A 12,196-nucleotide genomic window follows, 5' to 3' on the forward strand; every position below is an offset into this window, starting at 1 on the left:
TGACATTTAAAGGTAAAGCTTACAGCACCCGGTATTCCCAGGCAGTCTTCCATCCGAGTACTAACCAAGCCCAACCCTGCTTAGCTTCCGAGATCAGACAAGATTGGGCGTGCTCAGGGTGGTATGGCCGTAAGCTGCTGGCCACAGCACAAAGTGTCAATTTATGGAATCAAGTGGTGAGGTGGGCAGTACTTGAAGTTACGCGAACAACCCTCCAATTTAACTACAGTGTTAACGGTAACTGAATGCTTGCCTAATACCCTAACCCAAGGACTCACTTTATATTTAACCAGCAGCAGAGGCCCTGGTGTGGTGTACATTGCCTCAGCCAGCAGCCCAGGCCCTATTGGGAAATAGATGGCCTCAACCAGAGCCACAATGCCTTGTGTGGTGTAGTTGGCCTCAGCCAGAGCCACTGGCCAAGTGTTTGGTGTAGATGTCCTAAGCCAGCGGCACAGGCCGTGGTGTGGTGCAGGTTGCCTCAGCCGCAACTCAGGACGTGGTGTGGTCTAGGTGGCCTCAACCAGAGCCACAATCCCTGGTGTGGTGTAGTGTGCCTAAGCCAGCAGCACACGTCCACAGCAAGAATCACAGGTCCTGGAGTAATTTAGATGACCTATGTAGCAGTCAGAAGGACCGGTGTGGTGCGGATGGCCTCAGCCATCAGCACAGGCCCTGGTGTGGTGCAGATGGAACCAGCCAGAAGCACAGACCCTGGTGTGGTGTAGATTGCCTCAGCCAGAGCCACAAACCCTGGTGTGGTGTAGTTGGTCTCGGCAAGGAGCACAGGTCCTCTTGTGATGTGGATGGCCTCAGCCAGCAGCACAGACCCTGGTGTGATGAATATGGCCTCAGACAGTAGCACAGGCCCTGGTGTGGTGTAAGTGGCCTCAGCCAGATGCACAGGACCTGGTGTGGTGTAGGTGGCCTCAGGCAGAGCCACTGGCCAAGTGTGTGGTGTAGTTTGTCTCAGCCAGCAGCACAGGCGCTGGTGTGGTGCAGGTTGCCTCAGCTGCAACGCAGGCCCCGGTGTGGTGTCGATGGCCTCACCCAGAGCCACAGGCCCTGGTGTGGTGTATTTGGCCTCAGCCTGCACCACAGGCCCTGGTGTAATTTAGATGACCTATGTTAGCAGAATATGCCCCATTGTGTTGTGGATGGCCTCACCCGGCAGCACAAGACATAGTTGAAAAGCGCCAAAAGGAATGTCGTTAATGTGCCCTCATTAATGAGCAGGTGCTTTGGGTTTTTCAACACCCTCCTTCTCTGGATCAAAAGCAGTTCAATGACATGAAAAGGTAAAGCTTACAGCACCTGGTATTCCCACGCAGTCTACCATCCGAGTACTAAACAAGCCCAACCCTGCTTAGTTTCCGAGATCAGACGAGATCAGGCGTGGTCAGGGTGGTATGGCCGTAAGCTGCTGGCCACAGCACAAAGTGTCAATTTATGGAATCAAGTGGTGAGGTGGGCAGTACTTGAAGTTACGCGAACAACCCTCCAATTTAACTACAGTGTTAACGGTAACTGCATGCTTGCCTAATACCCTAACCCAAGGACTCAATTTATATTTAACCAGCAGCACAGGCCCTGGTGTGGTGCAGGTTGCCTCAGCCAGAGCCACAAACCCTGGTGTGGTGTAGTTGGTCTCGGCAAGGAGCACAGGTCCTCTTGTGATGTGGATGGCCTCAGCCACCAGCACAGGCGCTGGTGTGATGAATATGGCCTCAGACAGTAGCACAAGCCCTGGTGTGGTGTAGGTGGCCTCAGCCAGAAGCACAGGACCTGGTGTGGTGTAGGTGGCCTCAGGCAGAGCCACTGTCCAAGTGTGTGGTGTAGTTGTCCTCAGCCAGGAGCACAGGCCCTGGTGTGGTGCAGGTTGCCTCAGCTGCAACGCAGGCCCCGGTGTGGTGTCGATGGCCTCACCCAGAGCCACAGGCCCTGGTGTGGTGTATTTGGCCTCAGCCTGCACCACAGGCCCTGGTGTAATTTAGATGACCTATGTTAGCAGAATATGCCCCGTTGTGTTGTGTTGTGGATGGCCTCACCCGGCAGCACAAGACATTGCTGAAAAGCGCCAAAAGCGCTGAAAAGCGCCAAAAGGAATGTCGTTAATGTGCCCTCATCCTCCTTTTCTGGATCAAAAGCAGTTCAATGACATGAAAAGGTAAAGCTTACAGCACCTGGTATTCCCACGCAGTCTACCATCCGAGTACTAACCAAGCCCAACCCTGCTTAGCTTCCGAGATCAGACGAGATCGGGCGTGCTCAGGGTGGTATGGCCGTAAGCTGCTGGCCACAGCACAAAGTGTCAATTTATGGAATCAAGTGGTGAGGTGGGCAGTACTTGAAGTTACGCGAACAACCCTCCAATTTAACTACAGTGTTAACGGTAACTGTATGCTTGCCTAATACCCTAACCCAAGGACTCAATTTACTATTTAACACTAGATTTACTATCCTGCGCAAATTTGCGTAACTTCCCTAAACCCAATACCCCCTAGAATTACTGGCTTTTTTATTTTCTGGTGCAAGTCCCGAGGTGTTAAGCACCCCTGCTGAGATTTTCACAGGTCGTCAGCTTGTTTCTCCTACAGCTTTTGTTGTGCAAACCACCCATTGTCCTTGAGGCCTGGCACATTTGCATTTGCTCACTCAGAGTTGCTCAGATCCAAGGCAGGCCAAACCTCTGTGTTACAACTTTCAGAAATGCCTGGTAGAAATGCTTCAACTTATGAGATTTTGACCACATTTTTGCGGAAGTCACAACTATACTGAATGCACGACCGTTGTTGCCAGCTGCAAGAAGAATGCTTGGTAGGGAACAGCTGTTCCCTACCAAGGTTCGCTTCAAAGTTTGAAAGACTTTGAAATAAAACAGACTTGTGTACCCATATATTGTGAATGTCTGTCTTTTGTATGTAGGTTGTAACACAGAGGTTTGGCCTGCCTTGGATCTAAGTAAACAAATGCCAATGTTGCACAAACACACACACACACACACACACACACACACACACACACACACACACACACACACAGCAAATCTGCATTTATTTGTCCCACAAGTGGAAAATCTGCATTGTCATTGCAAAAAGTGGACAGAGCACAGTATAGAAAGTGCACTATACAAACAATCTGGAAACATAAATATGGACACGTGTATTCAAAAATATTGGTGTATGTATACACACACACACACACACACACACATCACATATCTATCTATCTACGTGTGTGTGTGTGTGTGTGTATATATATATATATATATATTATATATATATATATATATATATATATATGATATAGATGTGTCTGTGTGTATAACTAGACTTTATGCTTTAAGTTCATGAACTTATGGCATTCATTTCAATCCTGTTTGTAAGAGCAATCATGTGTCCTGTTGGTGCCATTGTGGATTGCTGGTCAGAAAGTTTTCTGGTGCCACTAATCAAAGAGACAATGCCCCGAGATAGATTCATTTCAATTATGCAACACCTTCGATTTGATGACAGGGACACGCGGGCAGAACGGGTGAAAACAGACAAATTTGCAGCGATCTCCGACATCTGGACACGCTTCAACGAGAACTGTGCTAAGAGTTTCACTCCAGGGGAACACATGACCATAGATGAACAGCTGTTCCCTACCAAGGTTCGTTGTCCATTCACCCAGTATATTGCAACCAAGCCAGACAAATTTGGGATCAAGTTCTGATGGCCACGGATTTGGACACCAAATATGTCTGCAGTGCATCTCCTTACTTGGGAAAGGACCCCAGTCGTCAGAAGGGAGAGAGGCTGGCAGAGAACGTGGTCATGAAACTGATGGAGCCGTTTTTGGATGATGGAAGAAATGTCACAACGGACAATTTCTTTACTTCACTGTCACTGTCGCACAGACTGCTGCAGCGCAAAACAACATTACTGGGCATGGTGAATAAAGTCCGGGCGTGAACTTCCTCAACTTGCAAAAGATACTGCAAAGCGAGAGGTATTCTCCACTTCAGTGCTTAGAAGTGGCAGTGTCTCCTTGACAATTTATGCACCTAAAAAACCAAGACTGTGTGTGTTCTAAGTTCCATGCACCAAGACGTGACGATCGGTGACGGCAGAAAGAGGAAACCCAACACGATCACAGACTACAACCACATGAAGGTATGTGAATGTGTGTACAATTTTACACCAGTGCTACAATGTTTTCTGATGTGTGCTATACAGGCCTATAGAAAAAACATATACTCATGACTCTCTCGCTCTGCTTTTACAGTGTGGTGTAGACGTGTTGGACCAAATGGCACGGATGTATTCTGTAAGATCAGCAACACGCAGGTGGCCAGTAGCGGTTTTCTACAATATGTTGGACCTGGCGGCAGTGAATGCCTACATTTTGTACAAGGCATGTACAGGGTGGACAGGCAAAGAAGATTGTTTCTGCGTCTTCTAGCTCAGCAACTTCGTTGCCGATTCATGCAGCACAAGGAAATCTTAGCACAGAGGCAGGTGCTGTGCCAGGGACTGTAAAGACAACACAGTGCCAGGTGCAAGAGAGCTGCAACAGGAATCGCAGCAGATTTACCTGTGCAACATGTAAGAAATTCACCTGTGCCAAATGCAGTGATGATGGACACTGGGTCTGCAAACCCTGTAAAGTTTGAAACACTTTGAAATAAAACAGACTTGTGTACCCATATATTGTGAATGTCTGTCTTTTGTATGTAGGTTGTAACACAGAGGTTTGGCCTGCCTTGGATCTGAGTAAACAAATGCCAATGTTAGCACACACACACACACACACACACACACACACACACACACACACACACACACACACACACACACACACACACACACACACACACACACACAGCAAATCTGCATTTATTTGTCCCACAAGTGGAAAATCTGCATTGTCATTGCAAAAAGTGGACAGAGCACGGTATAGAAAGTGCACTATACAAACATTTTATATATATATATATATATATATATATATATATATATATATATATATATATATATATACATACATACATACATACATAGTTATACACACAGACATCTATCTATATACACACACACACACATATATGTGTATGTGTATATATATATATATATATATGTGTGTGTGTGTATATATGATATAGATGTGTCTGTGTGTATAACTAGACTTTATGCATATTATATAAGGTGTGGCTATATAAATATATAAATATATGTACAACTCTGTGTATATATGTTTATGGACAGGCATGCAGGCAGGTAAGGAAGGAAAGTAGCCTTGCAGGAAGGAAAAAACTTGAATCTCTCATGGTTAGGGGTTGGGGAGGTGTGTTTGCACAACAAAAGCAGGAGAACAATGGAGCTGACGACCTGTGAAAATCTCAGCGGGGTGCCAAGAGGTGTTAAGGTCGGGGGGAATTTACGCAAATCTGCGCAGGCCAGTAAATCTAGTAGTAGGGACTTGCACCAGGGAAAAAAGGCTCAGTAATTCTAGTGTTAACCAGCAGCACAGGCCCTGGTGTGGTGTACATTGCCTCAGCCAGCAGAGCAGGCCCTGGTGTGGTGTACATTGCCTCAGCAAGAAGGACAGGCCCTGGTGTGTTGAAGATGGTCTCAGTCAGAAGCCCAGGCTCTGGTGTGATCAACATGGCCTAAGCCAACAGCACAGGCTCTGGTGTGATCAACATGGCCTCAACTAGCAGCACAGGACCTGGTGTGGTGTAGGTGGCCTCAGCCAGCAGCACAGACCGTGGTGTGGTGTAGGTGGCCTCAGCCATCAGCACGGGCCCTGGTGTGGTGTAGCTGGCCTCAGCTGGAAACTCAGGCCCTGCTGTGGTGTAGGTGACCTCAACCAGAAGCATAGACTCTGGTGTGGTGTAGGTGGCCTCAGGCAGAGCCACTGGCCAAGTGTGTGGTGTAGTTATCCTCAGCCAGCAGCACAGGCCCTGGTGTGGTGCAGGTTGCCTCAGCTGCAACTCAAGCCCCGGTGTGGTGTAGATGGCCTCAGCCAGCAGCACAGGAGCTACTGTGGTGTAGATGGCCTCAACCGGCAGCACACGTCCACAGCCAGAAGCACAGGCCCTGGTGTAATTTAGATGACCTATGTTAGCAGCATATGCCCCGGTGTGTTGCCGATGGCCTCACCCGGCAGCACAAGACATTGCTGAAAACCGCTATTGGGAGGAGAATGATATTTTTGTGGATATTTTCATGATCATTATTACTATTTCATTAATTATTAATATTGATATTGCATTTAGATGTTTAAACATATTGGCACCCAATTAAGCTTTTATTACAAGTCCAGTAAGAACCACTTTAAACTGTTGAGTTGAATCTATAATTTTAAATGCTTTTCAATGCTCCTATAATCTTAAATGTTTCTGTGCAGACTGCAGGGACAGGAAATATACTCTGTGTAAAGACAGGAAGTTACATGTTTTTGAAGTTGCATGCTTTGCAGAAGTGAAACTGAAAGCCGAGTCTGAGTGCAAGTATTTTGAGCAGGTTATTTTATTATGCATTTATCTTTGATTAAGCTTTGATTAAGCTTTAAGTAGTTGTATTAGATTGAAACATTTGTTTTATATATTTTACATGTAAGTCAAGATTATTACACACATACACACACATAGTTTCAGTTGTGTACGTGCTGGCCTTCTGTCTGGTGGAAAGGTTACAAGGTTTAGCTGATGAAGTGAAGGGTGAAATAAAGGACAGCACACACACACCCACATACACACACATATTAGGTAGACTCATTTATATAGGTAAGAGTTTAATTATGTTTTGCTTGCAACTGCAAAGTTGTGCCTGCATGAGTGACAGTTTGTGCAGACCGTGGACCTGATGTTCCAGAAGATAAGCCTGGGCAGGATGGTGACAGGAAGCACCTGGGTTCGAGCTGAAGACAATGTTCTTTTTTAAACTATGTTAAAAGTTGTCAACAGAACGGTTGTGGTTTTGGATTGACGTATGCTGTATTGAGTCTGCCTGGCAACAGAAACCCTATAAAGTCTTTGTTCTGACTATTGTAAGACAGTTCAACACTGAAATCTGCACAAGTGTTGGACTCCACATGTGTGCATTAAAATCTTCATCTAATTGCACCAGGCCGGGTCAGTGGTTATTATTTTTGGATTCCTCCTCAATTTCTGAACCCTTAACATTTGGGGGCATCGTCCGGTGAGAGGGGAATTTTGGAGGTGTAGACGGAGAAATCCGGGGTCCGTGGTGATTAGATGTGCAGATACGAGTCAGTGGTCGAAAGTGAGAGACAAGCCAGCTTATCCAAAGGTAAGGCACATACCTGTTGAATTTTCCAAAGTGTGCCAGATTGGACATGACAAAATTAAAGTCTACTCAGTGAAAATTACTGGTGAATGTCTGTTTTGATTTTGGTGAAGTTTTCATGAGGTTTACCGGTTGAAGTAATGATAATGAAGTATAAGTGACAGTACTGAGTAATGAGAATAAAGGAATGAAAAGAGAAAGCAGTTGGACTGCTAAGTGAACTTAGAGTGATAGGGAATTTGGTCATTGTGTGGGTTAAAGTCCCGTTGGTCATTTGGTCTACGTGTGATGGTCATTTTTGTGGGTTGAAGTCCCCTATGTCCACAACGGGAGATCTGCCTCAATCTGAATCCTGTTTTGGGTGTGGATTGTTGTTTCAAATTATTCTAAATTTGTCTAGAATGACAGCGGCGTCTGTTAAGAAGCGCATTTTCTCGGAGGTAACGCTGCCTCCTGGGTAAAGACGTTTATCCTTGACCTAGCGGTGACTAGGGTTAGTACGGTACGACAGCCGGGAAGAACTGGGGAACCTTCAAAATTGCTAGGGGTTCAAGTCCTCTACTTGCGCTTGATTGGGTATGCTGGCAAATTGAGTTAGGTTTAGAAATCTGGACAGGACAGTCTGGGACTGCCCTGGTGAATTGAGCACAAAAAGTCTGGGACTGATCGGTTGGACCGTTATGTTAAATTTATCGAAATTTGTAGGAGCTAAGAGGCCTAAAATCTGTGTAGTTGTAATTATAAGACGTCTGTGTAATATAAAATAAGAAATCTTTGTGTGAAGGAGTCTCTGAGTCAACAGTGGCTGCTGATTTCTATTTTTAGATTGTGTGTTCATGTAAATGAGGCAGCTGCTGCGGAGCGCATGAGATGATTGTTGCTTTCGGTTTCGTGTTATCTAGCTTGATAACTATTGTTTGTAAATGTTCTTAAATGCCGGTAACTAAGAGGCTGGGTTTGCTTATTACGAGAGTATAAATAGAGTTTGAATTAATTGCTGTGAATGTGTGATCAGTGACTAAGTTTAAGCGTCACAGTTTAAAGTGTGTGAGTGCGGTGAGTAGTAGGGTTTTAAATGATAAATAAAGGTGTGAAATATATTTCTTTTGTGATGTAAAGTAGGATGTTAAAGTTTGAAAGTGCTTTTAATTCAAGAAACGCATGAGTGATGGTATGAGAGGTTGAGTTTCTTTTTCTCTCAGTTCAAAAACACATAAGTATATACACTTGGTACACCCACTCAAGAAATTATTGTGTGACTGATGCTACAAAACTGACCTAAGGAATGGTGATGTGTGTGAAGAACTGTTAATTGTCTTGATGTTTGAAAGAGCTCTATTTAAAAGTGTGTGAGTGAAATGAAGGTATATTGTTTTTAGATCAAGATTTAGTAGAATTACTGATTGTTTGTAGACTGTGAAATTTAAAGAAGAGACAGAGTCAGCAGAAACAGGAAATGTGTGCCTGTGGTGTGTGACAGGAAATAGTGAACAGGAAATGCATGCCCATAAAAGGTAACTGAGTGTGGGAAGAAAGAACAAAGAGAGACAGACGAGTTAAACTCGAGGCAGATGAAGCAAATGGAGGTTTTAAGAAAAAAGAAATGAAAAGGATATTAATTGTATGCTTTAGTGTGCCAATACAGGTGGACTTCTCTCAACATGGAACTTTGAGTAACCGGCAAAAAGGATAGAGAAAAAATTGGGAAAAACAGGCCACTTTTTGGCTAAAATTTATAACTTCACCTGTCACTTTGTCCTTGACCCTGAGAAGAAGCTCAAAGGACAGTCAATCTCCTGATGAAGACCGACAGAACATCGTGGACTTGAATACAGCAGGCAAACGACAGTGCCACTGACCCATTAACACTGATGACGACTGACGACCAGCAGAAGCACGTAAGAAAAGCAAAGCTATAACATGTGCTGTGAATGACAGGCTGGGCAGTTGAACAGTGGGATAAAGAATTGTGGAAGAGCACTGGACATTGAGTGTCATATTTGCCATGCTTGGAGTAATTTTGGAAGAGAAGACTGAAGAGAAGAATGGAGAAGAAAAAGAGAAGGAACAAACTGTGTTTGCTGGCGCTTTGAAGCCCGAACAGGACACTGTGAAGAGAGGGACCAGTGTCAGGTGAATGTGGACGAGTTTGACTGCGAGAATACAGGATATGATTGGATTGAAAATTGAAGCCGGAACTCATGATTGTTTAGTGATGTCCACCATATCACGTTTAAAAGAGGTAAACATGAATAGAAAACACACATGCACAAATTGTTACATGTGAAATTATTTTTGAAATGAATCAGAAGTGAGATAGTTTGAATCTAAAGCTCAGTGAAAAGATGCATAAATTAAATATGAATACATAAAAATGCAATGAAGAGCACAATATAGGATGCAATGAAGATGCAGCTTACACTTAATTAAGATGATCACATGGCATGCAACGAAGAAAGCAGCTTACACTCAATTAACATGAAATGCAACGAGGAAAACGCTTATAGTCATATTCATGACATAAACATGACATAACTGGTATTTGTGACAGGAAAGAGAGAGAAGTGGGTCGTTTAAGCACTCGTGATAATAATGAAAATGTCTCAGTTTGTTATTTTTAGGAGCAAAGCAGACCTGGACCAATTCTCCAGATGCAGCAGTCGGGAAGAAATTAGAGATTAACATCAATGGATAAGTTAAGGCAAGTTTCTGGTTGAATTGTTCACAGCATCATGTGTCCATGAACCTGAAAAGCAAGCCCTAACTCCTGGCTGAAGACCAGGAGTGCTTTTATTCAAGGTGGGAAATTAAAATTTGGGTTAGTAATTCGGGGAAGGAGAAAACTGACTGTTTAAGTGGAAAATTGGGAAGGTGTCTGAGAGACTGCGAAGCCATATATGCAAAAATAACACACACAAACGGAGAATGCATTAACCTTACAAAGACAAGCTCATGAAGATTAATGCATAGACATTGATTAAACCTGGCTAAGAACACAAACATACGCAATGAAGATCAGCTTGCTACTTGTATGAGTGATAGAATGGTGTGAATGTTTAATAAAATAGACTTAAAGCTTGAAGTTGACTCAAAGAAGTTAGATGACAGGGGAGTGAGTTATGGAAATAACAGAAGAAAAGTGATTAAAGGAGTTTTATGTGAGTTAGGAGTGCTTTTGCACTGATTGATAAAAGTAAGTGATTAGTATAGAAAGAAAATGAGAATAATTCAATAATGTGTTAAGGTTTAAACATGTATTTCTCTTGGCAAGTTGACTTGTTGAGATGACTGAGTATGCAAATTAGCTGGAGTGAGTGGTGACGAAGACACTTCCTGTGTGTCTGTGTGTCGGAGGCTTTCAGTTCAGGAAACAGAGCGGTGGCTGTGGAGGATTATTGGCGAAATATAATGGTAAAGTATCAGGATAATTGATTACGGTGGTCAGGTCTGTTCAGAGGGGCAGATGTGAACAGGAAATTTATAATTTGGTGAAGATACATTGTTGTAAAGAGGGACCATTGTTGTGTGTAAAACGGTGCAGCTTTTGACGAGGTCCAGGTTGCAGTGAACGGGTGAACTTTGGGATCGTTTCAGATTTTTGAGGCTGTTGTTTCTATTTCGAGAGAGGGAGTTTGATTAGACATGGATATGTCTGAGAGGGGCCCCAAATTTTTGTAGTAGTGCACTCAGAAAAAAACGGTCAGGTGATTTTGTTTTGTACTTTGATGAGCTAATAATCAGTTCTCTTTTCTTTTCTTTTTTTTTCATTTTTGTTCTAAGCAGGCCTGGAAGAGAGTGAACTGACGGCGCTGACAAAATTACCGAGTACGAAAATCAGGTGGGCTTTCCAGATCATAATTGGCGGCGGAGGAGTCTACCAGTGGAGACCTGATTGGTTGTGAGTCTCTGTTTAAAAGGATTGTAGCGATTCAATCCAGTCAAACGTATGGAGAACTATTTTCCTAAAAAGGAAAACGAAATAAAACAAACGAATGAGCTCGTTTTGGTGATGTGGAGCATTTCATTATTTGCGTGGAAGGCCCCATATCAGCAAATATCTCGTGTGGATGCGTGTGAGTGAATGTGAGTGACTGGACTAAGGTGGGGATGAATAAATATGGACAGACAATTTATCATGCCAGAAGGAGAAAGGGGATGGTTTCTTCTGTTTGTTTTGCTTTTGCCATAAGCAGGACGAGTGGGAGACTTAAATCTGGGGATGTTGATTGTGGGTTGCTGATGTTTCCTTTGAGTAAAACCTCTGTTCTATCGACTGGGGTTAGATTAGGGTATTACATTATATTGTTGGGAGAATGCTAAATGCTAAAAGGGAAACATTGTTTGATGTAACTCAAGTTACCATTAACTGAGGTAACACATGATTAATAACTGTTCTGTTTAAGTTTATTTTTTGTTATGACACAGATTGGATCATAAAGGGGGAGTTGGGTATGAAATGTAAAGTACAGGTTTTGTTTCCAGGAAGTTCCAAGGATCCAGACTTTGCATGGAGCAACGATTTTGAGAAGATCTGACATGATGATTAAATTGATTTTATTCCTTAAACACAGGTTTTCAGGGCTGGAGCAAAATACCGGAGAGGAGGATTGCTGAGCTGTTCTGAGAAATGATATGACTAACCTTGTTGTTTTAATTTCCTAAGCTTGGGTGGAGCATTTTGAGTTTTTTGCCACATGAGATGTGTCAAAAAAGAGAGGGATTTAATTTGTTTAATTTGAAATGGGTTTAGGATGATTTTAGTGGGGTTTTTGTGATAATTTAGATATGGTAAAACTGAGGCAAGAATTGTTATTTTCATGTTTAAGTTAAAGGATTAAAATGAATTGAGTTCTGTTCAGAAGATAAAACACTGTGTTCATAAGAAGTTGTACACCAAACTT

General features: G+C 43.3%; 1 non-coding gene and 2 pseudogenes across 1 annotated transcript; all 3 read right to left on the reverse strand.

Moving 5' to 3' along the window:
• Positions 1–16: 16 nt before the first annotated feature.
• Positions 17–135, reverse strand: LOC120437108 (annotated as a pseudogene).
• Positions 136–1,302: 1,167 nt separating this feature from the next.
• Positions 1,303–1,421, reverse strand: LOC120437106 (annotated as a pseudogene).
• A 750-nt stretch (positions 1,422–2,171) lies between these two features.
• On the reverse strand, positions 2,172–2,290 carry LOC120437117. Its single transcript, XR_005610836.1, has one exon. It is a non-coding gene; the product is annotated as a 5S ribosomal RNA (ribosomal RNA).
• Positions 2,291–12,196: the final 9,906 nt, after the last annotated feature.

The sequence above is a fragment of the Oreochromis aureus genome, unplaced genomic scaffold, assembly GCF_013358895.1.
Source record: "Oreochromis aureus strain Israel breed Guangdong unplaced genomic scaffold, ZZ_aureus HiC_scaffold_56, whole genome shotgun sequence".
In the NCBI taxonomy this organism is placed as follows: domain Eukaryota; kingdom Metazoa; phylum Chordata; class Actinopteri; order Cichliformes; family Cichlidae; genus Oreochromis; species Oreochromis aureus.